Source organism: Rissa tridactyla, chromosome 14, assembly GCF_028500815.1.
Source record: "Rissa tridactyla isolate bRisTri1 chromosome 14, bRisTri1.patW.cur.20221130, whole genome shotgun sequence".
Taxonomy (NCBI): Eukaryota; Metazoa; Chordata; class Aves; order Charadriiformes; family Laridae; genus Rissa; species Rissa tridactyla.
The window spans coordinates 11,209,664-11,234,006 of record NC_071479.1 but is presented as its reverse complement, the minus strand read 5'-3'; the positions used below and the strand labels follow the sequence as shown (position 1 = coordinate 11,234,006).

The 24,343-nt window shown below is 49.3% G+C and overlaps 1 protein-coding gene across 5 annotated transcripts in view; it reads left to right on the top strand.

The window, feature by feature from the left end:
• The first annotated feature begins 382 nt into the window (after positions 1-382).
• Positions 383-24,343, top strand: part of LOC128917555 (discoidin domain-containing receptor 2-like) — a 62,958-nt gene continuing 38,997 nt past the window's right edge. Inside the window, exons 1-2 of one of the 5 annotated variants that reach the window (XM_054220833.1) lie at positions 17,160-17,283; positions 18,075-18,142. The gene's annotated coding sequence lies outside the window, so the exon portion shown is untranslated. Of the gene's footprint in view, positions 515-644; positions 724-17,134; positions 17,284-18,074; positions 18,143-24,343 lie in introns of those variants that run through there. The other 4 variants (XM_054220835.1, XM_054220836.1, XM_054220837.1 and 1 more) reach the window with 4 other exon arrangements.

The following is a 24,343-nucleotide window of genomic DNA, read 5'->3' as shown; positions in this document are numbered from 1 at the left end:
CACAAGAACATGACAGCCCTGAGCACAGAGGGACATGGTGGGGCCCTAGGGCATGTGGGGGGTACAGGCCGAGGCACACAGGGAACTCGGGGACATGGCGGGGCCCTGAGGCACACAGGGGGCACGGGAACATGACCCAGCCCTGAGCACAGAGGGACATAGCAGTGCCCTGAGGCACACAGGGGACATGGAGGGGCCCTGATGCACACCGGGGACACGGCTCTGGCGCTGGCACAGGCCGCTCGGCCCGGCCCAGCGCCGGGCGAGCCGCGCCTCCCACCCTCCGCGCCGCGTTGCCATAGCGACGCCGCCCGGCGGGCCCCGCAGCGGCGGCCTCCCCGCAGCGCGGCCGGCAGCGCCGCGCCCCACCGCCCCCGTCCCCCTGCCGCCCCGGAGCTGTCGCTTTAAGAGCGGCGAGGCCGCGGCCGCCCCCGCCCTCGCCCGCCCGGCGGCCGGAAGGGGGCCGTGATGCAGCGCGCCCGCCCGCGCCCGCCGCTGCCGCTCGGTCCCTCAGGTAAGCGCGGCGACTTGCGCGGCCCCACCCCGCTCGCCACCGCCACCGGGGGAGGTGCTGCCCGGGACGGCGGCCCCGCCCCGCCGGGTGCCCGCGGGCCCGGCCGGCGGCGCGGCGGGGCCGGGGGCGGCGGGGCCGCCGCGGTTGTGCCCGGCGCTCGGCCGCCGCGGGCGGGCGCAGGTGCGGGAGGAGGTCGGAGCCGCCTTTCGGTAACCCCGGCGGGGCTTTCGGCCTTCCCGGGCGGGTTGGAGACAGAGCGAGGGGGGCTCGGTGGGGTCCCTGGGGCCTAGGCGCCGCTAGCCCCTGCGGCCGGGCCGCCCCCGGCTCCTGCGGCCCGGGGTGGGCAGGGGCCGCTCGGCGAAGGAGGGACAGGGCTGGGGAGCGTCCCCCAAAGCGGGGCACCCCGCTCCGCCCGTGGCTGCGCTCACCGCCGCGAGTTGCAACGCTTGGGTTTACTCACTCGTGTGTGCAAGAGCCCGTAGGGCTGTTGAAATGCTGTTCTGGACAGTTCAGTGTTTTAATCATAGAATCACTCCTAGAACACCAGGTTGGAAGGGACCTCAAGGATCATCTTGTCCAGCCTTTCTTGGCAAAAGCGTGGTCTAGACAAGATGGCCCAGCACCCTGTCCAGCTCAGAGTTTTAAGGCAGTAATGTGCAGTGGGAGATATTTTTAATTAGCGCTGCCAGCAGTCCTGACGGGGTTTACTTTCTTTGTTAGGCCTTTTCCCTGCTATCGTCTGGAGCAGGCTCCCGCACTGTTCCCCTCACGCAGGGATTTCTCCGCAGGTAGAAGGTGATGCTGGGTTTTGCCTTTTCAGTGCCGCGCGGGTTATCCCTGCCCGGCTGCTGGCACCTCGGTCACAGGGGCCAGGCACCGACCCAGGGCAGGGATTGCTGCCAGCTGCAAACACACCGGTCCTTTTTGGTGTTCTTTTTCTTTCCTGCAGCTGGATCAGGTTTCGGGCCGGTCCTTTGTGGCCATACCAGCAGCTGCTGGGGCTGCGCGAGGTAGGAGTAAGCGGGCAGGAGGGAGTAAGCTGCCCTGCTGCCAGGTGGAACGGCAGTGTCAGCTACGGTCCTGTCCTGAATCCGCTTTTTCCTCACAAGCTTGAGAGTTAGACTCTTGTGGTGGCTGATGGTTTCATTTGCTTGGTGTTTTTTCCCTTTATGAAAGAAAGAGCTTTCAGTTGTTTTTTCTTAAGCAGACCGCTGTGGGAAAACTTTGCTTTTAAACTTTTATTTTGGCTTTTTCTGGTTTATACTCAGTATTTCAATTTCTTGTTTGTTGGTGCTTTTCCCTTTATTCCTTTTTGTGCTGGATCCACTCGCTTTCTGTTTCTTTGGCCAGTCTAGCTTCTAAATGTTCTTTAATGTGTGTGTGGGGGGGGAATTGGGAAAAGATAAAATATCAGAATCTGGGACTATTTCATGCCAGTGTCTCTAGTGGAATCCTGTAAGCAAAAAGGGAAGAAGAAAGAAAAGAAAAAGTGATCAAGTGGAGCTCAGGGTTCTTCGCTTTGTTGGAGGCAGGAAGGGAAAAATGTTACGAGGGAGTGACTGAGATTTTTGTTTCACTTATATTTTTCTTCCTTTGAGGTTGAAAGATAAACCAACACTTTGAAACACTTCAGTTTAAAAATGCCGAGCTCTTCTTTTCCTCTTCAACTGACTCCATTGAAAAAAAAAAAAACTTTTAAAAAAAATGTAGCAGCGATTCTGTAGTTGTGGAGCCAGAAGTAGTGGCGTGTGTGGGCAGAGAGGCCTTGCTGCTCTTCCATCAGCCGTTCCTGCCTTCTCTCTGTGGACCGTAAAATTAGAAAGGCTCCAATGTCCGTTTAGTTGATTGTCTGGGTAATGTGGGCTGTCGAAATCAAGAGAAGCTCTTTGTGAATTACCCACCATGCCTCTCGTGGCTTGCTCACCCTGCGGGTTCTGGCCTCTGGTGTATAATTGAGGAAAGTAATTGTGTTTTAAGAAGACCGAAATCTATTACCCACGTGTGTGCGTGTCCCCTGGGCAGATGTCGGGGCACGTGAGCTTTCTTTAGCTGCCAGCAAGTGATCTGTGACCTTCTGATGGTTGTAGGCTACAGTTTGAAAATTGCAGCACCTTAAACATTCAGGAGTGGTCCATGCCAGGCCCCGAGGCTCCCTGTCCTCTTCCTCCCCTGTGAATTGCCCAGGTGACCTGCTTCTTCCCCCAGAGCTGGCTCCTTGCCTATCCCAGGAACTTTCATCTTTCTCATTCAATTCACTGTTCAGGAAGATATTATTTGTTGCATCTTTCCTGAATTTGGTTTTTGTGCGCAGTGACAAGCCTGGCTGTGGAGGGCACAGGTCTGTGGTGAGGGAGGGAGAGCCAAGAACAACTAGAAATGGATGTAATTGAAAACTGTCAACTTTGCAGTGAAGGAGGATGTTCAAAGCTGTCTACTGAGGCTTGAGGTAGCTCTTTGGATAGCACTGAGTGGAGATTTGGGTCTTCCAGTTCTAAATAGTCCTGAGGAGAAAGTGGCAGAAAGTCTCCTGACTGTCCAAATGCTGGGATGTTATCTCGGCTGGAATCCAAAGGTGAAATGGCAGCAGGACTCTGGGTGGCTTTTCTTCAGAGGTGCTACTTGCTGCTGAAGTTCTGCACCATCTGATGTAATTGCTGGTTGCCGCTGTTCTCCTGAAGATGTCCTAGACTGACTTCTAAACGGTTGAAATATTCAAGAACTGGGGCCCTGGAATGCTCTGCAGGGTTTCCTGCCCTTCCCTTCAAGGTGGTTGTTTCCTGGGGAGTGTGGCTGCAGTCAGAGTCTGTGTCCTGGAGGGACCAGCAATGTCCCGTGAGAAGGCTTTTGGGTAACAGAGTAACAGCCTAGCATCCCTACCGATGGGAGACCAGCGCAGAGAGCAGACCTGCCCACCCAGGTGATGTACCTGGGGAATGGTGCAGCTGCACTCTGAAACTCTCCCTGGGGCAAGCTGAGTGCACTGGGGTGCTTTCGGCTGGGCTGAGACAGCGCGGAGCTGTTTGGGGCATGGGAGAGGCCTGGGCATCCAGGAGGAGAGAGGAATTTAGGAGAGAGGCAGATCTAACAGGGAGCAAATGCTCACTGCAGTGGTAAACAGTTCAGAGAGAATAGCTGCTTCTGCCCGGCACACCCTGGCTGGATCAACTTGAGCCCGTGGGGGAAATTCACTGTTTCATTCCCCAAATGTCCTGCCATCCCCTTGCGCCGTTTGTATCTGCTGGCGTTTGCCAGACATTGCCTGAGTTGCTCTTAGACTGCAGCTGTTTTTGCAGGTTCCCAGTTACTGCACAGTTGTTCTTACTGTGTTTATTTTAGTGGTTATAAACTGATTTTTAAAAAGGAGTTGGAACTTGAGCTGGAAAGTCTCCTTTTTCTTCTTCCCCTTCATGATTTGGTTGAGAAGCTGCACCATCGGAGGTAACAGCTGAGCCCTTCAATATTGTCCCCCTTTTATGCTTTGAATTTTCTGAGATGTAGTTTCCCAGGGATTTGGGGGCGGTTGTCCTGTACCTTGATTTTACTGACATATGTTTGGGGGGGTGTCTGCTCTTAGTCTTGTAAAATTAGGAACGTGGCTAGGGAGTAAAAAGCTTGAAGGAGTCTCTTTTCTCATAGCATTTTGTTTAGCCTGAGTGTTTGCAGAGCAGAGAGCAAAATGTTTCTTTAGGGCAATATTTCTAATTGCTGTGAGGTTCAGAGTCGCATTTGGAGCTAGAAGGTGTCACTGTTGACCAAAACAGTTTCAACATGACTCCGTCATCCTGCATTATACAGGGAAAAGTCCCTCGTAGTGATTCTCATAGTGGTTTCGAGAGCTGTGGGTTGAGGTGTAGGTAATCTTTTAAAAAAGTAATAAGTAGCTTTAGTTAAGAGACAAACTGAGGGAGAACCCCGTGCAGTTAACTTGGTCTCTGCTCTCATGGTGATAAATGTGTGTTGCCTTTCTACTCTGATCTCTGATTCCTTCTGTTTGTTTCCTAACAGTTACTTTGGAAGTTGAACTGAAAATAGGTGTTGGAAGTGGTGAATAATCACTTCACTGGGAATAATCCATGGCTGGGAAGAGCCAAGGGGTCAGTCTGCCTGATCTCTTTTGTCAGAGACAGGCTAGCTTTTATTTTGCCTTTTTTTTTTTCTCCCCCCTACTCTCTGTATGCTGTGTTGAACACTGAACAGTGATTTCTGTGCAAGAATTTTAAGCAGCGTCTTTCAAAGTACTTGAATGAGCAACTAGGGGCAGCTGAGAAAGGGTTGCCTGGGAGATACTGCTGGGAGCAGCTGAGGCACGGTGGGACAGCTTTCTTGGGAGAATGTGAAGAAAGGCAGGATTGGGATCTTATCTTCCCCTCCTCCCGTTTGGGGTGCGAGAGTGGTGGTCCTTCTTCGTAAGCCTCAGGGGAGGCAGATGTGACCCAATTTGTGGGCACAAGAGTGGCTCTGCTTGTTCTGCTCCCCACAGTGCTCCTTGTAAAGGAACCAGGTGCAGCTGGCCCTGCAAAGACAAACTGAGAGTGTGATCTGGGAATGAAACGCTGCTTTTCATTTCTTACACTCTTTGCTGTGCTTGTGCTTCCCCAAGGCTTTCAGCAGGAAGAAAAAGACGTTGCCTTGTGGGGAAGTAGCACGGGGAGGAGTGTAGGGCTTCTGGATGCTCCTGCGGCATCACCAGGAATTTAGGTAAAAATTCTGTTCCATCACTTTAAGCAATCTCAGGGTAGAGCTGGCTTTCCAGGGAGCTTATTACCTGTTCCCTTACTCCTCTTCAGAGCTCCCACTGTACTGGTTAGTCCTCTCTTCGGGTGCGTGTCTAGAGTCCAAGTGATAATTGCGGGGAAATGCTGAAATACATATCCAGAAATGAAGAAAATATTCTGTCCTAGGCATTCAGGTCACCACCATTGCACGTTTAAGGGATTGCTTTTCTGGATGCATTCAGGTCACCACTGTTGCATGTTTAATGGATTGCTTTTCCGGATGCTACTTGACTTGTAGCTCTGAGTTTGTTCTTGCACTCTTCCAGCGCCTACTTAAAATGAGTTTGCATGAAAATGTGAGTGCTTTCAGACTGTGGAGAATGAAAACGTGATGCTCCAGTTAGGTGTTGGCAAACTGTTCTGCTGTCTGGAGTTGTGTGGGAGGAGAAATGGTTTCTTGGTTGTATGACCCCAATGGGGAGAAGAGCAGCTGGGGCTTAACAAACTGGTTAAAATTATATAGGCCCCCAAATTCTCGAGAGACATCTCTCCTTTCCTAGAAGCTTCCTTTAACAAGCTGATTTCTCAGGCTGATTGCTTGCAGATGAGATCATGCAGTGTGTTTTGCAGGGAAAGAATCTGAACTTAAACTGGTGAGCCAGAAAGTTTTAACACACAAGTCACATGCCCAGTGTCCTCATGGCACATACAAAACACTAGAGACTGTGAAAGCATCTGTCTTCAGGGCAGCTTTGTGCTCCAAGAAGAGCTTTCTGAATATAAAGAATACCAAGGGATGCTTTCAAGTGCTGGGTCCTGTTGCTTGGACAGCAACAGGAGATAGCAAGGAAGTATTTCATCTTTGCTTAGCTCTGTTTCTCTCTTTAGTGTGTGTGGTGTTGGGATAAGCCCAAGCGAGGAAAGGCTCTCATCTGCCTTAATTCCACAGACGTTTTTCTGCTGGCTTCAGCGAAGGAATTTATGTAGAATTGATGATGCTTTTGCTGTTAATGCATGAGAACATTCTGAGCGGGGAAGGCTTGATGTTAATGTTCTGCTGCAGAGGAAAGATCCCAATCTCTAGCCCTTCTCAAAAGGGATGCTGTTCTCCATTTCCTTCCATGGCAAGTGGGTTAAGGTGTCCTTAATAGAAAGGCTGCTTCTTCCAAAATAATCACAGCCATCATTTAAGAATGTTGAAAATTAAGCAAAGCTATTCAAAGGTGACATTGGGTGGTGTTCCCAGCATAGGGGGAGCAAGCTAAAAGGTTTTGTTGCCAGTAGCTTTAAAGTACAACCTGTTCTCACAGGCAAGGTGGAAAGACACCTTTCGGGTGCCAGGGTCTCTTTGTGCCTAAAATTATGTGTTCCAAATCAAAAAGGCATTAGTTATGCAAAAATAGATTTGGGGTGTGGGGTGTGGTGGGGAGTTTCACTAATATTGATTATGGAAATAGGAGCCACTTGTTCCCAATCTCTCTTTAAAAAAAAAAAAAAAAAAAAATTGGAGTCAGGGTGGGCAGGGAAAATTTCACATCCCAAACCTGAAATCTGCCAACATTTTATGTAACTTGAAGACAGGAATGTATAAAGCAAAATGCATTAAATTCTCCTATCACTCCACATCAACATTCTTCTGCCTGTAGGGGTGGCTTCTTCTGTGGGTCACTCCTGTGAGCTTGCTGGTGATTTTTCCCCTGTCTCTATGCTGCCTGTCACTTACGCGTGTCTGCTCCATGGGACTTCATCAGAAGCTCTTTCCAATGCATAACTTCACACAGGCGTTTTATAGAGGTGGAAAGTCAGGCACACAAAAGTGAAAATCACCTATACGCAGGCTCGTCAACCTTTGTTTGGCATCCCTGTGAGTGTCTAGTACAATGCAAGTTAAAATATCTACTTTCTTTGTCATATTATTTTATTCCTGAGATAAAATAGTTGTAAACATAAGTTGCTTTGGTTCTGTGCCCTTACTCACTGGCTAATAACCACAGGATCCTTCTTTTAATGACAAGGACTGGTAAAATACTTTTTGCCCTGACTCATTGTTTTGAGGTTGTATATTTTTTTGTAGCAGCTCAACCATTTTGTACGTTGTGCTGCTCCTGGATGGGATCCTGCTGGGTCTGCTGACGGGCTGTCTGTCCACCTGGAGACTGGCTGATGATCATCCCGGGGCCACTGGCTGCGTCGAGCAGTGCGTACACATGGGAGGTGATGATCTGTACCCTGAAGAGTGCTGCCTAAACCTTGTTTTGTCCATGAAGCTTCAAGTATGGAGCTGTTAAAACACCAGCCCACTCAGAACTAATGCTTGCAGAATGCATGAGCAAGGACTTAAACTGGGTGGAGTTGTTCCAAAATTTGGATTTGGGGCCTGTCCGCTCCTAATGCAGCAGCTCTCTGGGTGTTTGCTTGGAAGGGCTCCCAGCATGGATGATGCTCTCCTGACCTGATTTGACTTTCTTGATGCTTGGGTACTGTGCCCAAATCTGTCTGCAGAGCTCTGCAGTGCGGAGCTCCGGTGCCTGATGAACCTGAAACAAGTCAGCTCCTGTCAGGAGACAGTAGGGAGACGATCAGCTCATATGTGCCGTGGGGGATGGAGGAGAGGGCCAGAGGACAAAAGGAGGGACAGACAAACAAAGTAAACAGTTGTGTTTCTTCCCCAGGACTGTCGTAGGTCCTGAGTCTGCCAGCTGCAATTTGGAGGCCAGAAGAATAGGGTGGGGTATTTTCTTCCAACCAGATGAATTTATGCAGTGAAAATGAGAAGTTAGTTCAGTTTCTCTGGGAATAGCATTTAAGGTGTAAAAAAAAGTCCCACCCATCAATAATGAAGAGCTGCTGAAGAACGAGCAAATACAGAGACAGAGCCTGCAGAGCACGCTGCATTTGCAGCTCTTTTCCCTTGAAGGATGAGAGTCTGGGCATGTTTTTGTTGCACATATCATTTGGTAGTGGTATCAGGCATTCATGTTGCCTTCTTATGGAAAGCTAAATTAGCATCAAGTTTTGTTGTCCGTCTGTATTACTGCTGTGTTATTTCACTTGTGCTCGTTTGCTTCTGCCTGTCAAAAAGTGGAAAAAAAAAAAAAAAACAACAACCAACCCCAAACCACCAAACCTGTAGCAGAAATAGCTGCAGTTCTAGTATTCTCCAGTATGAAAATGTCAGCCTATGATGAGTGCTTTTGACTAAGCTCAAGGCTGTTTCTTCTGTTCTTGACAAGCTGTCACATCTTCATGCTGGGTAATGTGATCTTCCGGGAATGTTTATCTTTCATTTCTACATTTATAGTGGAGCTGAGCTGGGGGTGCTTGTGAGAACATGTGCAGCAGAGCCTCCAACGCCATGTTATTGTCTGGGATGAGGTGTTGGCCGTGTGCGCTATGATTCAGCTGCTGAAGAGAACAAGTCAGACTAGCAGAGCTAGCCATGCAGTGAGCTCCCTCACTGTTTCCCTGGACAAGGGTCCCAACGCTGTAAATTAATCTCATGGACTTTGCTTTTAAGTGCATGTGTTTTGCATTTGTCTGGATTGTGATGGGTATTATTCAAATAACCCAAATTCCCAAAGTATCCTTCCTCTTTCCATCAGTTTGATGCCGTCTATGTGTTTAGCTAGTAGCGATCTTATATTTTTCTTTCATGTTTTGGGGCCACCTGGGTGGGGCTTTACCCTGAGAAAATGAGCTTTGCTGGCCAGTGCCATGTTGAGATCCCATGGGTCAGTCCTGGTGGCACCATGGGCGTATAGCTGGGAGGAACGGCACTGACGGCAGTCTCTCTGGTGGCCGGAAAGACTCTCTTCTGCTTCACCATCACACTGGAGGCAGAACACCTCATGTAGACATGCTGCCTTTTTCCCGAGGACTGAACCCACCAGTGAGAAGATGTGGTTCAGTCTCTGCGACGGCATTTTTTGGCATCATCCCAGCACTGGAAGGACACCAAGTAGCAGCAGTGCTTCTGGGACCTCCCTAGAGTAAACACTTTCAGTGGGAAATGATTTTTCTAGTTGTTTCTAACATCTTGAGAGCTATTGGCTGTCTTGCTTTTAACCTGTATTCTTGGAATTATTGCAAGTTTTTGTATTTGAACACACAGCTGAAGTTGAATGCTAAAAAGAAATCTCTTATGGCAGGTGTTAATTTGCGCAAGGACAGTCTGACACAGTGTACTGACCCTGTTTGAGACCTGTGCAATACATCAAGGCACGTTACTGGTACTCCAGTATCCTTGCCAGTACAGAATTAGCCCTGATTGTGTCAGTGCCGACATCTTTGTTAGCCAAGCTTTTCATATAATCTAGAAAGATCTCTTCAGAGAAACTTGATGTGAGTCTTTCATAAAACTGTTGGCAATAATTACTCTGCCTCTTCTCATTTGCTATCGCAGAATGATGGAAATACTGGTTGGAAGGGACATCTGGAGGTCTTCAGGCTGACCTCCTGCCTGAAGTGGGACTGTCTCCAGCATGTGATCGCCTCAGCCATGGCTTTGTCTAGCCAAGTCTTGAAAACGTCCAGGGATGGAGCAGTGTACCATGCCGGATCAGCTTTTGTTTGCTTTTGCTTGAGAGCTGTACCTAGTGAACCACCTTATAGTGTAGGTTATGCATTTAGGTTTGAATTACCTCATCCTGCAGGCTTAAAAACATTTAAGTGAACTGTTAGGAAATGTCCCAGTAGGGCTAATAATGTAATGTGTAATGTATCTGAATCCTTCTGTCTTTTCCGTGCTAGTATGGGAAATATGAGCAGACCCTAGTGCTGTTTCTGCAGGAAAAGGCAGGGATCCTGTTAAAGTGGTTTTCTCATGTTTGCACGGGGTATTACAGGTGAAGCAGCGCTTGTAGGACGTGTCCTGTTGTTGGAATGAGCACATGTGGGTTCTCCCCTCGGTATTAGCCATGGCGTTTGCCCAGATAGGAGCTCGGCTTGTTGGGAGGCGCGGGATGAGCACTGCGAGCATCCCTTGCCCCGAGGCTGAGTGTGGGCTCGGTGTCGGCCAGCTGTGCGCCCAGGCTGAGGCCACACATACACAAGGCATGCAGTTGCCTTTTATCTACCCTCCTCAGCCCCTCGCAATGGGAGGAGAGGGTTTTCCCCAGAGTCTGCTGCAATTTTTTTCAGAAAAAATACGGGGTCATAAGATGAGCGTGCCTGTTGGAGTGCACATCTAAGCTGCCTACCGTGGTCCTGAGCGCTAATGGGAGCAGAACAGCTCTCTACATCTGAGAAGTAAACTTGCCTTCAGAAATGCCACAAGCTTCTGGACGCGGTGGGTGTCCGTGAATGGCACGTAGTCAGGCCAGACCAGAGGCCTGCTGCTGCGTCTGGGCTGGGCTGGATTTCTTCAGACAAAGCTGCAGATTGCAACACCCTTATGCTTTCTTAGGCCAGGAGGCCTTGCTTGGAAGGGAAATGGCTGAGATGCAAGGAGCTGCTGAGGAGGTGGAAGCTTCCCTAGCCAAGGCCTTGTTGCTGCTAGACTGACATCTGGCTGCATCCCTGGACTCGGCATCCCCTCGTATAACGGGAAGATTCAGGAATGGTTTGCGTGCTTCATCGGCACTAAAAATGAGAGCTCTTGTGGGCTGGTCGTGATCTTGCTTGGCACTGCCTTCTGTGCTGGAGATTCGTGTTGTGTTCCTGTTGCAGTGCAAACCACCTGCTGGGTCAGATGAGCCCGGTGGCGTGGAGTGAGCAGCAGTGTCCTTGGGCAGGTTAGGAGTTCTTGCTCGAACTGTGTGGAGGGGCCCTTTGGTACCCCACCCGTCTGAACTGCACACCCAAGAGCACCCTCCTGCCATTTGTTTCCATACCAGAGACAGCGAAAAGGGCTGGGAGCATGGGTTTCTGCAGTCTTCGTGCTATTTGAACATGGTAGTCCTTGCTGAGGAATCGCAGAAATGTGGTGATTACTCTTGTCAGCTGCTCTCTGGGTGCTAGCTTGGGCCAAAAGTGCAGAGGTCAGGTTTGGGACTGTGTGGCCGGAGGGTCCTGGAGCAACAGCTGTACGGGGATTCAGGGATGTCTGCGAGAGGATGACTCTGGCTGACAGCTCTTGTTTTCCTACCAGTTCTTCCATGCACTGCTTATTTTTGCAAGGGTCTGTCTTTGTGCACTGCAGGCAGAGGAGCTGTAACGGCATCACTGCCACAAGCTGAGCTCTGCCCATTCGGTGTCGCTTGCTGGGGAAGCAAATGGCTGGTGCCCAGTCTCTTCATTCCCACGTGCTGCTCCTCCTTGCTGAAGCTTATAGCCAGTGCTTGTGGTTTGCTTTGGCTTTCTGCTCATGTTCTCTGTGTCTCTGGAATAAAATCTCCAGTGAAGGAAGCTGATTTGTTTCTCTCTGAGCTGGATTTGGAATGAATACTCAGACATTGGTCTTCTCATGTCCCCACAGCTTGTAGTTTTTGAGGTGAAACATGCCCAACACAGATTCACCTGGGAAACTTCTGGGAGAGATGAACAGGCTTGGAGATGTATCGCTGCAGGTGAGGTAGCAGGGCTTGTCCCCAGCAATCCTGGGACCTGTGCGCCTCTGCTGTCAGAGCTCTCCTTACGCCACCTTCCTTCCTCACTACAGGGATGGAGGGCTGGAAATGCTGGCCCGCTGCAGTGGTGGGGGAGGAACATGTGGAGGACAACACTCGGAACATTAGATACTGTCTAGTGCTTCAAGAAGAAAGGTCAGCTTTGAAAGAGGCCTTGTGCCTGCTGAAATGTATCAACTGCTTGTAGGGATTAGATGTCAAAAGCCCAGAGCAGAGGCTTGTGGGAGTTGAGCCCTTCCTTGGGGTGGGTTCTCATCTGCAGCACTTGCTGTAGCAGGACATCAGTGGGTCCTTGGCTCATTGTGCAGACAAGAGCAAGGCTGGAGACGTCATGCTTGGGCTGGTCCCAGTGTCCAGGGATAGGGAGGGATGTCTGTTTGCAGATAATGCTTTTCTCTGCCCCTTTCTCACAGTTGCGTCAGCAAAGATGGCCAGGGAGAGTGTTTACAAGTGTGTCTTTGCGGAGCACTGCTCTGTGCCAGGAGTTCATTCCTCGGCTGCGTGACATGTTCACTGGGGCTTTGTCATTACGACGACTAAAGCTAAATTATTCTCGCTCCACTTGTTCTGTCCTGGGGGTATAAGTACTACTTTCCTTCTCTCTACATCTCATCCCCATCTTTAAGGCAGCCCACGATGTAGCAGCTGGGAACTATTGTTTAAAGGACAGGCCAAATGGGATGCTGCTGCTGTTTGGATCTTTTCTGGTAGTATTAAAGCTCTGAGTGAGATTTCAGGGGCTGGGGAAGAGTTGTTCCTCCATTACAACCTTCCCAGCCATTCTCGTCCCTGGGTGAGGGAGCCGTGGTGGCAAAGCGGTGCTGAGGCCTCCTCTGTTCCCGTGTCCCAGCCGGACAGGGCTTTGCTGAGCAGCTGCCTATGCACCGAGAAACAAGGAGCTTGGCTCAGCTGGGGAACTTTATCTGCTGAGGGCATGAGGATGTTTCTGTCCCACGGCTGGAGTGCAGGCTGTGCTTGTTTTAGTGATTTAGGATGTCACTGAGGGGCAAAGGAGACACTGTACTGCTGTGATGTTTGCCCTCTTGAGGACTCTTGTCATCTTTCTTCAGAGCAGGAAAGGCTTCCTTGGCAGGGGGGTGGGAGGTGTGTGGTCGAAGGTGAGTGCTCCCCTTGTGCCTTACGCTGCTTGGGGAGGGTCTGTCCCACATCAGGTGTCTGTATGTGTCACCGCGTGCCCTGTCATGTTGTCTCTGAGCCTTCTGTTATCCTGCACTACAGCTCTAGTCAGCATTTTTATGTAAGGGTCAGTATTTCTTGGAGGATGTCACACACGTGTCCCAAACGTGTCCTCCCCACTGTGCCAAGCTCTGCCTTGCTTCCCTCTTTTCCCAGGTTTACAGCTGGAAGTGGATTTCCTTGCAGTGGAAGGATGATACTGGCAGAGCTAGGCTGAGCGGTTGTTTTGGCTGGGGTAGGGTGGGAGTGAAGGTGTAAGGACAGAAGTGGGCTGTAGGGTGTAAACAAAGCACTTTTACAGCTGGCTTCTGTGTTGCATCAAAAGTTCCTGGAAAGGTGGAGGCAGGAGCTGGCTTTCACAGCCTCTCACTGAAAGAATAAAAAAGCTTGAATGTGTACAGGTCCAGGCTCCTTAGTGGGATTGTCCCATGCTCTTCAAATCCTTTGTCCCTGCTTAGCTGCAGACTGCTCAGGTGAGGTCCTGATCCTGTCTGAGACACTGGTGGTTACTGGGGTCACTGAGCCCTGCTGTGGCATTCTCAGATAAAGGCACACAGAGGCCCTGCTGTGGGTGGGCAATTGGTGGGCAAGGATATAGATAAAAGGACCACGGAGCAGAGCTGCTGTAGAGGGACTGGTGGTCTGGCAATATTGCTTGGAGCAGCCTGTTGTGCTGCTTGTTACAGGAGGGGCCTGTCAGAAAAAGCTTTTCGGTGGTATTCTAATTAGTGTTTTCCTCATTCTTACTTGGATGTATGTGCCTCTATCACTGTTAGTAACTGTGGCAGCTCTCCGGCCACAAGAGCCAGGTCTGGTGTACGTCTCTCTTGACATTCATTTCTACAGTGTGATTATGTAGCTTTTTTTCTACAAGAAATTTGTGCTCAGGACAGAGGAGGGATCCGCTCAGGTGTTCAAGGCCATCAGTCTGTCTTTAGCTGTTTCTGTCTGTCTGGTTGGCTTCACCTTAGCATCAACATGCTCCTCAGTATTTGTTCATTTATTTCTCCCAGTGGCACCTGGTCGCGCAGAGTCTCTGGGACAGCAAAAGGCAACTTCCTGATTTCAGTGCTAACGGCCCACCAGTTCATCACCCAGGAATTTCAAATTTCTGCTTTGCTGCTCAACATAGCAGGTTATTTTTAAGCACTGGAAGAAAAAAAAAAAACAAAAAACAAACAACCCTGCTTTTAAATGTTGAGACCTTTTCAAGGCATTATTTTCACTTTTGTGAGACCACCTCTTATCTCTTCTTAGAATGCTTTTGAAATACTTCTGGGATTCATGATATCATATAGATGCCTTAAAACCAGCCAGATTGTCCTGCATCGGGATAAACAAGCTTTTGTGTCTAAATTTGTGTATGGAATTTAGTATCTGCTAATGGGTCTTCATCTGTTAATTGGACTGATCTTTTTCCAAAGCCAAACACAGCCTGTTGAAGAAACGATAAAAATGCCAGCCCTGGCCTGAGCTGGTTCTGTTCCCTTGCCGTTTGGAAACCTGCTTGTGCTGCAGAAAGCTGTTCTGTGCAAAACCAAAACAGGGTCTGTTGATGTTATTTCTAGTCCTTTGAGAAGATGACTTACTGGTCACATGTGCTGCTATGAGGTCATTAGGAAGTCTCTCAAATACACAATTTGAGAACCGATGATGCGATTGCAGAAGTATGCTCCCTCTGCAATGCGAGATGCAAAACTCTCTGAAGTACTTTAGTTTGTAATAGCTCTGAGTGGGATCTGTTATTGTGCATATTTGGGCTCATTCCAGTGAAAAAAGGACTGTTTTCTGCTTTGCTTTATCCCTAGATTGATTAGCGAATGTATACCGCGGGATCAAGTTACATTTCAGAGGGCACCCAGCAGAGACCCTATTTCTGTGTCGAAGTACTGAAGGCAGCAGTGAGTCTAACTGCAAGATCAGCAGTTTTCTAGCAGTGCTTTGTGCCTCCACGGCACCGTCCTTCCCTGGGGAAAGGAGCTTCTCAAATCTGTTTGCAAGTTGGGCCGTTGCTCTTCCTGGTGCTGCGGGGGAATGGGGAGCTTTCTCTAGACCCTTGGTGTTACTTCTGTGATGTGCATCTGCTTTGATGATTTTACTGATGGTCCTCCCTGTTCTGGGATGTCCAGAGGTACCTTCTGCCACAGAGGGAATTGTTTTGGTCCCAGCTTCCCCTGTATCAAGCTTGGTCCCTGCGCACCATTATGTTGAAGGGCAGGCATCCTTATTTTGGCAGGAGAGTGCCTTGTACATGTGTTATCTGAATCAGTAACAATGTATGAGCCTTAGGGATTGTCCCATCCCTCTGAGCTGATGAACACACTTGAACATGAAAAAGTACCCAAAGAGGGGAAGAAAGTAAATAGTTCTCTGCTCTCGGTAGAGGAGGGTTTTGTGGCTGAGATGGGGTAAGGAGGCAGGGAGGAAGATTGGGAGCAAGGTGGCATCTGAGTGCATATATGGTCTTACGGCTCATATTTGTGTTTTCCAGTGGGGGCACAGTGTGGTTCGTGCCTGCTTCCTTTTTCTCTTTTGAATACCCCAAAATACCTGCTGCTGCTTCTGTTGATGCTTTGCTGTGATTCCTGCTTGAGGCTGGTGTAGCATAGGGGAGTCTTTGAAGAACAGGCTGAATGGCTGCTGTCCCCACTTCTCAGATTCCGTCGGTAGAGTCCCCGTGAGCGTCACCCCCGTACAACACTGGCATCCACTTCCCACCTCAGCCCTACTGTTGTAGCCCTGTGCTGCTGGCCCCAGGGGGCCACTTACCTGCACTGGGGTGTCTGAACAGGACAAGGCAGTGCTTTCCTTGCTGAGCAGCGTCCTTGCAGGAGGCAGGACAGCACCTGTGTTTCCCAGCACGATGGTCAGCAAAGTTCTGCTCTTCAGTCTCCTTCTACTGTTGTGTTCCTTGCTGCTGGTCACCTAGCTGGGGCTTTATACTGGTGACCCCAGGTGATGTTCCTCCCAAATCCTGGTGGCCTTGTCACCCAGGTGAGTGTGGCCCCAGCCTACTGCTGGCTGCCCCGCTCTAGGTGTCTCTAGCGGCCACAGCAGTAGCTTTGCAGCAGAACGTGGCCGTGGGCAGTGTGGCAGCTGGTGCTGGAGGTGGAAGGGCTTTGCAGGGCTGTGCAACCAAGGAGCGGTTTTGCAGCCCTGTGGTGGTGCCTTACCGGCATGTGTGGATGGTCTCCCCAGGGTGCACATGGCCTGCTGGCACCCATGGGCATGTCAGTGCCTCCTGTGGCTCCATCTGCTGCGGTCCTGCATGTCTTGCCACCATGGAGCCTTAGGAATGTCATCCCATGGAGCCCTAGCAATGTCACCTAGCAATCACCTAGCAATTATCTCCCCCCAAGTGCCATGTTCTGCTATTGAGTCTTGTATTTTCCCTCTATTTCTGTATTTTTAAGTGAAAAGGAAATGAATGTGATACTGCGCAGGTGTCTGCCAGCTGCATTGGTGATCTTCACTCCTGTGGGACCCCAGCCTGAGGAAAGCAATGGGGGTGAGCAGTTGTGATGAATATGCATCGAGCCCTGGTGTCCCTGCTGAGCTCTCCCTCTTCCAGGAAAGCAAAAGTCCAAATGCCTGAGAAGTGCCCCTGCTCTGCTCTTTGCTTGTAGTAATCCTGTTGTCTGGACTTGCTTAATAAATTACTAGTTCTGTCTTTGCTTTTTACCTTTCCCCCATGGATGACACGGGTGGGTGAAGAATGAACGCGAGGAGCTGGGCATGCCAATGCCCTTGCCGGGGTTTTTCCTGCGAGCGCAGGCAGCCGGGTTAAACAAGAAGGTGGAAGCGGGCTCTGCGGTGCCGTGCCGGGGCCTGGCTTGCCCCTGGGACTACACGGGCCCTGCTTCCTGAGCAGGAGAGCTGCTTTATGTTGTGGTTTTACTAAATGAATTCAAAGCTTGGCCTTCCTCCAGGCGAAGTCTGGGCCAAGTGCCAGCAGAGCAGCCCCTGGGGAGAGCACTGGAGCAAGGAGGGGCCAACAGCAGGGAAGAGCGGAGGAATCCAAGAAGGCAGATTTGCCTAGAAAACAGCTCTGTTTCCATCTGCTCGGTCAGGAGTTGCTATAGGAACTGGGATGATAGAGGCAGGGCCATCTCCTGGGCCTGTCTGTGTGTGCGGAGGGAGGGAGGAGGGAGGAGTTACTCAAGTTTGAACATATCATGTGTGCTGGTGGAAAGTTGCAAGGAATGTCGAAACTACAGCCTGGCTCAACCTATGGAGTTCAAAAGAGACATGGCAGTTGTTCCCTGTGCCCAGCAGGCCCCGGGCAAGGCAGGTAGGGTCCTTCCAGCTTAACTCGGCTCTCAGCTTGCGATCAGCTCTCTCCCCAACGCGTTTCCGTCATTGGCTAGAGCACAAACGCCTTTGGAGACTTGCTGGAAATGGAGGGGGGGAGTTTTGTTGAGGTGGCAGTGCTGGGAGGTGAAGGCTTTCCTCCCCGGGCTGGTAGTGAGATGGTGGCTCTTTGTGCGCTGTTTTCCTTCCCGCAGGGTTGGATCAGGGCTGTTCCCGCAGCATTGCGTGCCTGGGGCCCTCTGGGACCCGCGGGATCTTTTGTTGGGTAGAAATGGGAAGCTGGATGGTGTCGTGCTCCCAGACAGAAGTGGTTTCTGGGGCTGTGGCTCTCCGGGAAAGCCCATGGTGTTTGAGCTCTCAGCCATGCTCGCCTGAAATGTTTCAGGGCTCGGGCTGAGTCAGATATGCAAAAATTGGGTCTGGCAGCAAGTCGCTTGTGGATGGTGGGAAAGTAGGGGGGAATGTGCTCTCGGCCTCCAAGCCCCGGCAGCTCCTGCCCCGCACGAGTTTTGTGGCTGCGTGTCACCTGCGTTCAGTCATCTCTTCTCCCAAGGAGCTGCAGACCTCCCTGTCCCCTCCTGATGCACCTACTGCGATTTTTGTCACTGTCAAACTTTCTCAGACTCATATTTTAGCCTAAAACACAGGAGTGTGAATATGCAGGAAGCTGCTCCTGAGAATCTTTGTTGTTAGGGTTAACCATGGGACTCTCCAGTAGCAGGCCTTCCAGGTAAAATCTGATTATTTCCTCAGTAAACCCATTTTTTTCAGGTGCTGAGAACTTTCCAAAATAGCCGTGTTTCCACCGGAGCCTTCTAGGGTCGCTCACCCCTCCGCAGGTATTCATTTAATAGGTTTGGCTGAAATTTCATCTGCCCTTTTTGTGTCACAGAGGATAATCTCTGCTAAAAACAAAATAAATAAAGGCGGGTAGGGTTGTTTCTCTTGTTGAGAAACTGCACAATAAGCTGCCGAAAACTGAAATGTGATCTCTGTACACCGAGGCGAAGCTTGCCAAACGGGATTAGATCACAGCCCACCTACTCAAGCACCCATCTTATCTCGGGCAGCGGCTGCTTGGCACATTGCGCATGAAAGCCACAGAGCCTGAATGCAGGCAAATGTGGAATAACCTGCCTGAGCAGGAGATAACTTTCTGGTCGCATTAATCACTGGTTTGCTTATGCCTGGCTGGATGAAAACTTTACATCCAGTGTACTCTTTCTTTTACATTGCTAATGGAATTGCAGATGTTCTTATTATGTAGATCCACTTCCAATATTTTATTGAATTACTCCCACATTGCTCTGTGGCAATATTTCCCAGCGGCTTAATGCGCATGGTATGCCATGGAATTTCATTTCCTTAGTTTTAATTTGTTGTTCATTTTCAATATGGAGAAGAGGTACATGGGATCCTTTTTTTTGGTCTCGGCGTCATTATTTTACATACTACTTCTCCCCCCACATCTCTCCTGTTTCTCTCGTCTTTGCCTCTAACAATCCCAGGATTTTTCTGCAGCTACCTGCCTTCTTTGTAACTGCTAAATCTTATTACTTCTCTGTGGGCTCCTGTTTCTGGTCTGTCTTGAGAAAATTTGATCAGAATCGGCCATTCTGGCTTTCCGTAGCTGTGAAATGCTGCTAGAGCTTCTCCTTTGTTTATAAGCAAAACACTTGGTTTGATCGAAATACATTGTGGTAAGCAAAGATCTTACTTGAACTCTCTGTAGTCATGCTAGATATTTTGCTGGAACATTTAGTTAATTGAAATTTCATCTCTGCACGTGAGAAGTTAAATTTTTATCTCATAGGGTTGTTCTAGTAAATAATAAGTCCAGCAGAACATGGCTAGACCTGCCTGGAAATTGTCACTGCAGTCTCCAGGCTTGATGCAGCAATTTCAGCTGATCCATAAGTGTTGCCACTCACTGCTCCCATCTTTGCCAGGCACTTCATAAATTAAACTTTAAAACCACTTTGTGTAATACACAAAGTTTGCCCCAGCAGAAGGTGACAGCTGTGTGTACCCAGGCTTGGCTGCCTTGGTTAGGTGCTGTGATGCAGGTTCTGCTCGGGCTCTGAAGAAGCGGTACCCACTGAGGACACAACCTGCCGTGTCCCTTCTTGTTCAGGCCAGTGTGCTGCGGGAGGGCAGTACCACCTTCCACTTGCTGCATTTTGGTATTTGGGGTTATTTTGATCTGTGGAATGCGGTAAGTGGGGATAATTTTGCTTCTTTCTGATATCGGAAAAGCTTCTTCAAGTTTGGTATCTTTTTGGAGATGTGTGGTGGCTTTTCACGTTCATAAATATTTTTTTGGTAAGACTCCAGCAGAGCCACTGATGCTCCTCATGCGAGGGCAAGGTCTGTGTGCCAGTGACAGGTGCACTCAGTTTTCATTTTGTGAACATGAAGACACATTTTACAAAACTCATAAAATGTAGCTTTTGGTAGTATCAGCATTTCTGTGGTGGTTTGATGGAAACTAGATGGCCAGCTAAATTAGTAGATGTTCCAAAATAGTGTTTCTGGTTTGATTTTCACTGAACCATCTCTTAGAGTTTGGCTTCCACCCTTGCAAAAAACCAGCAGCTTCCCGGCTTGGTGCTGGGTACTACATGCGGCTGTAGGCGACTTTGCTTCTCTTCTGGATTTGTACGGAGTCTGCCCCAGTAATGACGTTTTATCTTTTAAAAAGAATCCACTAGGAACAATTTGCAAAAAAGGTTGTAGATAAGTAGCTGTTACTGTAAAGTAGGTATTTTGGAAGGTAAGCAATTAATAAGGAAAGCTAAAGATAACTGAAAAAGCATAGCAAATGTATCTCAGGGCAGCGAGAAATATTTTAGTATCTGTATAACAAAATAAATTTCATCAATGGTGTTTATATTGTTGGGAAAGGTTAAAAAAACCCAACTGATTGTTAATAACAATACCAAGAAGTAAAACGTTTCCTGTGTTTGGGGAGAAGCTGGATGATGTACTCTCCTTTATGAGATATCGAAATACCTTCCGTTGCACTGGTAACGAGGGAGGGTGTTAAACACAAGATAACATTTTAAAGTCTTTGAAACTTGAGCAAGATTGGAACCTGTTTGTTTAAAACAAATTGGCAGAGCAGCTTTCTGAATCCTGGCTGCCGATGTGTAATAAATCTGGGAAAACCAAAGGAGTTCCAGAAGTTTGGGAAAACATAAATGTTGTAGCAGTGTTTTAAAACAGAATGGGAGCAGGTAACCAACAGGCAGTTGAGAGGAGCCTCCAGCCAGAGCAAGACCTGGGGAAGCTGGTGTGTTTGTTAATCAATGTCAAATTAAAGAAAGAACATGCTCAGTGATCCATGTGCTCTGATGGAAAGCAGATCACGTCCGAAAAGTCTTCAGATTGTGGTTTTTAATGAGATTCCTGTACTGGTTGCCAAAAGTAACTGCGTTGACATCATATACCTGGATCCTGACTTGGTTCCCTGCTGTTGACCAAATGCTGCTCCCGGGAGGCAGAAGAGGCTCTGCTTTGGGAGCAGGAGCGTGTTGGGTCCCCGGGGCAGCTCCTGGGCAGAACAGTGACAGCAGGTTCCCCTTGCCATGGGCAGGGTCTCAGCTCTGGCATATCCTTCATGCTCTGCTTGGGTGCCTCACCGCTGCTGGCAGCTGGTGGGCTCTGGGCTAAGAAACACCCTCCTGGGCAGTTTTTCTGGTGTCTGGTCTTTATTTGCTGTTAGTGTAACCAGTCCCTGCCTTCTCGCTGTGCTAAGGTGGCGGTATCTCTGTTTCCATTTCGCCCATCCGTACTGTGTTGAATGAGTTGATTTAGAAAGTGCCACCTGATACCTCTCAAAAATAGTTACCAGTGGGAATGTGATCCACGAAGTCCCTAAACGGAGGGCCATGGAGTAGTGCTCTGGCATCAGTATGGAACAAACTCAGTTATTCCCTAGTTTGCCCATGAAGAAGCTGGTGGGCGTCATAGCAAAGTCCAACTAGAGCTGTCCCACTGCCTGGATGGAGCCTAAGTCTCACGAGGGGTGACTTGGGAGAAAATATTAAGCAACTAAAACTTGGCTTCACTGAGGAGGGTGATGGAGCCAGGGTGGTTTAGTCGGGACAAGAGAAGGCTTTGGGGATACCTCAGAGCAGATTATCAAGAAGACAGAAACGGGCTCTTTACTGGTGTGTGGCAGGAGGTTTGGCAGTGATCATCAACTGAAAATAACAGGAGGGTCTGCCTTGGCATAAGGAGGGGTGACATCTTCCCTCTGTGGACAGTCAAGTAGTGGAAGAGGTTGTCCAGAGAGGTGGGGGAGTCCCATCCTTGGAGGTGTTTAAGGCCCAGCTGGACAAAGTCCTGTACAGGCTGCTCTGAAATTGGTGCTAACCCTACTTTGAGCAGGAGGTGGGATTAGATGCTCTCCTGAGGATCTCCTCCAGCCTGAATAATTCTGCGACTCGGTAACCTGATCTCTTTCTGAATGCAAGTTTGAGTACAGTTAAGTAAAAGGTTATGGTGGAGCCCCTTGAGAACGGGAAGGGAGGAAGGTGGTTTAGATTGAGTGCTCTTAATACTCCATCTGTCATCTCTGTGGTTAACATGTCATATATATGGTTGCTATGTGAGACTCTCGCAGTGGAAGATTGTAGGTCTTGAGAGGACTATTGCTAACTTGTAGTTGATATGTTTTAAGGATAGTTTAAAACAAAAAGTAAGCAACCTCCTCAAAAAAAAAAAAGGGGGGGGGGGGGAAAGGCTGGGGAGAGATGCCAGTGTAAGGAATAGAGAGAAAATGTCAGTGTGCCAGGTGTTCTCTGGTGCCTGATCTGCATGGGCAGGAAGCTCTGCTAGGGGACAGTGGTCGCTGCTGCTTTGGGGCAAGGAGAAAGGAGGTAACCGGAACTTCTTGTGCACGTCTTCTATTCTCCTGCCACTTCTGTCATACAGAAACAGTGGGACTGGAGCCTGGAGGCTGCCTCTCAGTTGAGGGGACGTGTATTTTGGCGTGGAGGAGGCTCCCCCTGCCCTTGGGTTTAGGGTTCCTCGAGGACGGTGTGTGTTCATGTCCCATGTAGAGTCGCAGTGTGCCTGGCAGCTCTGCCTGGGCCGTGGGAAGCACCTCCAGGTTCCTCAGCTGAGATAAGCACAGAGTACCCTCGCCCCGGGGTCGGTGGGGAGGGGTAGCTGTGTTTTTGGAGTAGCTGATCTAAGAACCACCCATTGTTAGACAATGAATTGCATTTCCTTATCTTTGGCTTTGCCTTTCTAATGGTTTCTAATTTTGGCCTGATTACTTTGATGGATTAAATTACTTTTGTTCCTTTATCTCTAAATCTGGTTTTGTGACAAAAGTGCTCTGTGCAGTGTCACAAACTGAGGACACCCCAGTCCTGTGGGACTGGCCAACAGGCAATGGGAAAATGCTGCAGGATTTGTGGGTCTCTGACTCCTTTGCAAAAGCACCCGCAGCTCTCTCTGGGCTGTAGGAAAGGCACTTCTTCATGCTTGGGTCCATGGGCTGAACCTTCTCCCAGTGTTAAATGGCTATGTCGTGGGTGACTGGAATGCTGTTTTTCTCCTAAAATTTAGCAAGTAGCAGTGGCTACAAGATGGAAAATGAGGTTCAAACCCTCCTCAGCCTCAGGGCAGTCCTATCACCCACCCCTCAATGGGGCGACCACAAAGTACACCGACCTTGATGTTCCCATTCTTCTGCCACTGCCTCGGACCTAGCTCTGTGGTGTCCCTGTCTCCACCCCACGTGCCACTCCCATGTGTTGTGGTCCCTTTCCTAGCCTCATGTGTTCTTTTGTGTCTCTTGTGGTGACAGGTCTCCTAATGCCACCTCAAAGATCACACTGGAGCCTATTCCTGTCTCACTTTTCTCATTGCTCTGTCTTACTTCTCACATGCATCTTGATTAACCCAACCCTTTCACCTAAAATCTGGTTGCTTATTTGTCCAGCCTTGTTGCTGCTCAGGATATCGCCTTGTGGGGTCAACTCTTCCTGCCCCATGTCCCCAACCACATTCCTAACATTGCCGTGGGTTTTTGCTCTTTCTGACCATCTCTGTTGGTGCCTGTATCCAAGAACTCCTGTTGCAGCCTCACGTTTCTTGCTGGGGTCTTGCTGGGCCTGCCCAGCTCCCGTTACTGTCTGACGTGTTGATTTTTGGTGTCACTATTTGCACTTGGTTTGTCCACATGCCACCCATGTGTCATGCAGAGACCTCTCCCCTTGCTGCCTGGTTGATTCAATCTAGGGATGACCAGAGAGACCACGGTCCAAGTTCACTTAAGGGAAAACTTGTTGCCACCTTCTTGCGGGGCTCCTGCATGTGTGGCATGGCTGTCCTGGTACTGGTCCCATCCATTCGGCCACCCATTCCAGCAGAACCACTGGAGGGTATCTTCTCAGGCCAGCAGTCCTGCTCTGATTTTTCCAGTTGTAAGGCAGTTGGTTTCATTAGAAGATATTGCTTTTCCTTAGGACTTTTGTCCCCACGCACTCTTAGCATGATGCTAGCCGAGTTGCAAAAGGCAGAATCTTTGTTAATGGTAGATAGGAATGTATAGGGAATTGATGACTGGGGCTTAAAAGCCCTCTAAAAAACCCAAAGCTGATAGTGTCAGCAAGAAGTACTTGAATAATAAACTAAGCAAAATCTTTTAAGAAGTGATCAGAATCCTTTCTGCTAAGCACTTCCATCAGTAATTTCTGTTTGGTCCGAACTGGACCTGCATGCGTCATAAGTATGCGCTCCAGAGGAAGACTGCTGGGCTTGGGGTATCTCAGATTAATTCTGAGGCGAAGATAAATGTTCCACCATCATTCTGGAGCCAGAACAAGGGAAATCACACTTTCTAACCTCTGTTTCTTCAGGCTTCAGATACTGTCCCAATTAGTAGCTTTGCTGCTTCCTCCTTGAATTCCTTTAGGAATGCTAGGAGATACTGTCCATTTCTCCTGACTGTTCCTGATCCTTTTCTGAGGATACTTTTCTTTAGGATACATCCTCTTGTAGTACATACAGAGTGCATCATACAC